The sequence below is a fragment of the Mercenaria mercenaria genome, chromosome 5 (assembly GCF_021730395.1).
Source record: "Mercenaria mercenaria strain notata chromosome 5, MADL_Memer_1, whole genome shotgun sequence".
Taxonomy (NCBI): Eukaryota; Metazoa; Mollusca; class Bivalvia; order Venerida; family Veneridae; genus Mercenaria; species Mercenaria mercenaria.
In genome coordinates, this window is record NC_069365.1 from 69,476,393 (window position 1) to 69,482,422 (window position 6,030).

Consider the following 6,030-nt stretch of genomic DNA (forward strand, 5'->3'; position numbering starts at 1 on the left):
AAATCTTTATTGTAGTAACATACCGTTTTCTGATTTATGCGGTAAGCTAAATAAAATGTTGAATAAAAACCCATACGGCGATTATTAACAAACTTTTATATAGCCCAAACAAAAATACAAGATATATGGCTTCAGACAGAATAAAGCCCGGGCCCTAAAATGAAATAAACTGGACAATAAGATCGTCATAACGATAAGAATATTATTATAACGTGAATAAATTATTTTTTGTGAAGAGGGATACGGATTTAACCGTCTCTATATAGCGAAGACGCCATACTTTAATGGCTTTCTTTTCAAAAACGACGAGCGCTGTCCGCTTAAATTTATAATCGTTTAAATAAGGTTTTAAAAAGCCTCGCAATAAAAAAAAAGCCAGTGTAATAATGTTTGATTAATCTGTTAATTTAGAAATGATCTTGGCATACAAATATTGACAGAAATGAGTGGGGGAATAGTACATATTGCAGTTCATCTGACTAAACAGAAGTGCCGGATGAAATATAAACGGTAGCACCGGTGAACCAAGGGCAAGAGCGTTCATCCGGTCTCGTGAGGGTTGGCCAAAATGTAATGATTACGCAAGAAATTGAAATTTGATTGGTCTGTATATATGACATTAAATTTTGTCTGAATTAACGAGAAAAGTGTAGTTGGCATATATCTAAACAATTCAATACGAATGTGAAAATGCTAATACTCTTATGTTTGAAACAATTGTTTTCAGCCAATAAAGCCCATATTTTCCCCCCATTTAATTCCAAAAATGATCAAGTTCACTTCATTCAGTCGCAAGATAAATTGTTCACAAATGATACAAAATATTGTTAGATATCAGTGTTAACAGCATAATACTATCTTTAACAATGTTACATTAAGAAAGTTACTCCATGAAATTATATGTACTTTTTCATCAACCCATAAAGACACACTTTGATTAAAAGATGTCTCGGCTTACTGCGCATGCTGGGACGGACGTCAAATACCCTAAAATAGGATAAAATTGATTTCATGCGATGTCCCCTAAATAAAATCTTGATCAGCCTCCAAAATTGATCCCTAATTGATTTTCGCTGACATGATAATTTTCTGTAAGATTTAGAATGGGCACCATACGATTTGGCAGACGGTTATTTGGATTGGAAATTAGAAAAGGGGTTGAACAACGCCTTAAATTGTCGGGACCAGATTGTAAATCAACCCAGTAATTAAGTGCCTTCCGTCTGAAGACATTTCCAGTGGAATTTTAGATTAAGTGTCTCTAGTATGTTTAAAAATTGCTTTCCCAATATATAAAATGCAAACATGGTATGGGGATCGGCCTGACATCACCTGTATATAGGTGTTACTGTTGTATTATAAATATGCAAAAAAAAAAAACACAACCTCTTTTAAAGATTAAACATATTTTATGTTCCAGTTTCGAAAATTCACTACTCAGAACATATGTTAAAGCAGGGTATCTATCTATCTATATTAATTAATAAATAAAAAACTGCGAGATATGACATCTAATTGTGTTTGCAGCTCTACATGCAAAATAACTGTATATATTTAGCCAGTTTGAATATAATTCATGAGGATTGGTTTCCTAGATTTAAATCGGTATACTAATTATAAATATTTTACTGAAAAATAAGCAAAGCATAGCTTTAAGACATGATGGACCCTCACCAATGTCACATATAGGCTAGGAAAATGAGTATAAGCCAATTTTTTTGTGAAAACATATTAAACACTTTTTAGGAATAAAATAAAAAATCTCCAAGAAGGGCATTTCAGTTCCTACCACGCACAATAATGATGTCCCAATATATGTTTTCCCGCGTTTTGTCTTCATGACCTTTTAAATAACCCCTTACATTGCAGACAATGATGATGGGTTCTCTGTCAGATTTAATTGGTAGGGTCTAGTGACCAAACCGTTTAAGGATCAGTCAATTTTAAGCAATTTCCTATTTACAAATCACATATTAAGCGTGTGAAAAGGACAGAATAGTGCAATGTTAATGCCGAATTGCCTCAATTCTTTGCACAGCATTGACCAAAGTAATAGGAATCTTTGGTCACTTTAATACGGTCATTTATCCGCCATAAAACCATATAAATCGCATTTTATGCTTTTTTGCTTTTAAAAACTTAATTTTGCCAATTATGAAAAAATGCTTTCTCTGACAAATCTGTGTTCGGTAGCCAGATATAATAAATTGACAAGGTTTTTATTGCTCTGCACCTGATTAATTTATTGCACGTGAAAATGACAGGGATTTTTACAAGCGTTGGTTGAAGTTTTGATTTCTCACGACAGTTATTGACATAAATCCGAATTTAATATGTTCTGAAAACTATAAAGTGACAACAAAAGCAATTTCTGCGAATTTTTGCTTTAGTCGGGTTTACCTGCTTCTGAATCTATAAAAGGACGGGGACCGAACTAGTTCTTAATTAATCAATGACGAATAATCAGTGATGACGGTATCATCTTAACTGCGCTTTCGTTCATAAAGACTGTCTAACAAAAAAGTGTTAATTGAGTCCTCATCAGTATTAAGTTCAAACTTTCTGCTAATAGATCTTTAGCTTTCGTCCGTGAGTCTGTGATATACACTGAAGACAAGGAAGGAGAACAACGGTTATTAAAAGATGTGTTAAAAGGTAACTAAAAGAGCAACGACAGTATAGAGTACTATATTCTCAGTAGCAAATTCGATTTGTTTATCTATTTTAGATTATCTACGATAAGTAAAACAAATTTAATATTTAGATTTTAGTATCTAGACCACAAACGGCCGGGGGGATAACATGCACACCACGACCTGGTTTATGTATTGTATGTTATATAATCATATTCAACATCATTTGTTCAAATCAAATATCATTAATAAACGTATCATGTCAGACCATTCTTGTCAAGTCAGTATGTATCCCGTGAGAAGTAGGCCTTCAAAATTCTTGGCGTGTGTGATTAGTCACATTATGTGACAAAATGGCCCGTGGCTCTGTTTTGTCACTTTCTGAGAGAGAAATGATTTTCATCATATTTTGATAATAATCTCATAAACAACAAAACGCTCTTTTTTCATCCTTTAAAATCTTAACTTTCATCTTGAATGAAGCAGGCCTAAACTGAAATTATGTGACGTTACGTAATAAGCATGAAAGAGAAGGCACTGGCTCTGTGACAGCTCGGAATTATCCTGGTGGAAAGAGGCATGCAATTTCAGCAACAGTCCAACAGCAAACTTCAGAAAACATACATGAGACTAACAAATCAAAGACTCCGCTCTCTCTAGTTTGTCTTGATACGTTTATATTTCTATTACTCCTAATACTTGGAATAAGTCAGTGAGTAAATAGAAACTGTCACACTAATTATTACACTCCTTATTTAAATTACCGGTCCATAGACTGCGCTATTGACCGATATATGGTTCAACACTAAATTTGCCGGGATAAAGTCAAACTTGAAGAAATGAAAAAAAAAATGATATCACATAATAGATCATTTACTGAATGTCTTGCCCGTCAATAGTCAAAACTATCGACCTCGACCGGACAGCAGGTAATTGTTTCGGCTATTGACCTACAAGCAATGCAATAGTTGTATAGTCTGAAATTATTATTAGTTGTAAGACCAAAAATTGTATCTTGCAAAAAAAATCCACCTGATATTTTTGCTCCCACTGATATGTTCAGAGCTTTCGATAAATTACAAATTGTATTGCCTGTCTATTGCACCGTAAAACAATACACTGCTACCGCGGTACTATCAGAATCACATGAGAATGTACTACGAGCTGCATGTTCCCTTTCCCTCGGGACACACAGTTGGTTATCCATAAACACAAAGGTGATCCGCATCACTTTATACGATTTACGGTGACTTCCGTTTAAACTTTAACCGCGTGGTCAGTATCTTAAAAGGAAATCTTTAAATTAGAAAATCCGCTGTAAAAACACAACAAAAGCAATTATAGGCATATCAAAAGAAGCGTTTTTATAGAGCACCTGTCATCTAGACAATAAAAACCATACTGTATGAAATAACAGTCATTAAAACTTCAGCGACGATATCATTTTAGAAATTAAAAATCTTGTCGCCAATCCATCCTTCATTAACTATAATGAGAAATGGAGGGTTGTCACGGTATGGTAGAAGAAAAAAAAAACTTGGACAACGTGCTACATGTGGAGAAACTCAAGAAATAAAAGAGGTCCCCCACTCCCCCTATATGCTAAATACAGTTAAATCAGTATATAAAACGCAAACTAACGAAAGCAATCTGCTATGGGTCTTTATTTAATTACTTACAGTTAAGTTACGGTATAAACTAAAAAACCTAAAATCCTAAATAAACCGAATGGTTTTAAAGGGTAGGGAGCCCCCATGTCACAGTTGGCCATCAGTACAAGTTTGACTGTTTACAGAACAATGGAGCCTTATTTAATAGTGTGCACTGTAAGCATACATAGAAACAAAAGGACTTTTTTAATTTCTAGAATGTGACAAAACCTTCTAAAGCAAAACGATGTTGAACTTTGAACTTAAGTATTCTTATTCTTCAGAAATGGTGAACGTCTGGATGATGGTTGAAGTTACTGACTTTTATCCTTTGCATGTGCTTCACTTGTCTTACTGTTGTTACGCCACCCAAAGCTGGGATTATTTTGATATGCATCTGTTAATCAAAGGTGTCATTTAAGATGCAGTTTTTCTTTCTTTTGCTTCTTTTCCTGTGATCATTATTACAGTTAAGCTCTTACTTACGACCACCTCAGAATCAGAGCCCCAACTTTATCGCATGGCTTTAAAGCTTCCAATTTTATCTTCTCGTCTACCTGCAAACAGTACAAAATCACCTGCTGTAAGTAGCAACCTGTTGAAAAAGACCTATCGTATGTTTTTTAAATTCATTATGGGTGGTCTTTGTAGACAGGTTTGACTTGGTATCATATCCTCATAAAGTTAAATAATGTTTAAAATGTTACAGTCGCTAGTTATATTCAAAACATAAATCGTTTTCGATTTTTCTTTTATTAAATTAGGTCGTTTTTGTCGGATGACATGCGTTACCTAGGTTAATTCATAATGTTTCAAGGTGACGCGGACTGAGAATTACAAGCCTGAAAGCCAGGTTATAATAATAAATTAATATTGTAACATGTGTTTGATGCAACTGTATTTCATAATAATAAAAAAAACGTTGCCAAACAACTTGATTATTGTTCAAAACTTTTATTTCTTTAATCTGCACCTTCTGGACCAATAGGCATCCACGTTTCAAGTTTCAAGTTCAGTTTGCCCTGGTTTTGTTCAAGGGTTGCAGCTTTTGTTGAAACGGTATACGAAGGCAACTCAACAATTAAAAAAATATGAGCCAGACCATGATAAAACCAATATAGTGCATTTGCGGCCAGCATGGATCCAGACAAGCCTGCGCATCCGCGCAGTCTGGTCAGGATCCATACTGTTCGCTAACAGTTTCTCTAATTGCAATAGGCTTTGAAAGCGAACAGCAAGGATTCTGACTAGACTGCGCGGATGCGCAGGTTGGTCTGGATCCATGCTGGTCGCAAATGCACAATGTTGGTTTTCTCATGGTGCGGCTCATATGTAGATTTTAGCAGCGAAGAAGCAGCAGTATAAGCAAAGTTAAGAACATTAAGTTTCAGTTATTTGAAGGGGTGTTCACTGAAAATTTACTGACTGAATAGCGAACAGTGCAGGCCAAGGACAGACTGCACGGATGTGCATGCTGATCTTGGTCTGCACTGGTCGCAAAGGCAGAATCACTTGCCGCCAGCAGGCTAGGGGTTAAACTACTGAACGTAAGGTATTTTGATATCGACGACTGTTGCTTTTGTCGGAACATTACGACATAAACAACACTCATAACTGTGCTAAGAGTCAGATGCTAGTTAAAGGGTTTTAAAATCTATGATGTTTACCTTAGGAAGCATATGTGTTTTGCTAAAAAGATACAACAACGCTTATAACATAACTGCACGTTTAACGTGCCATAAGTGATG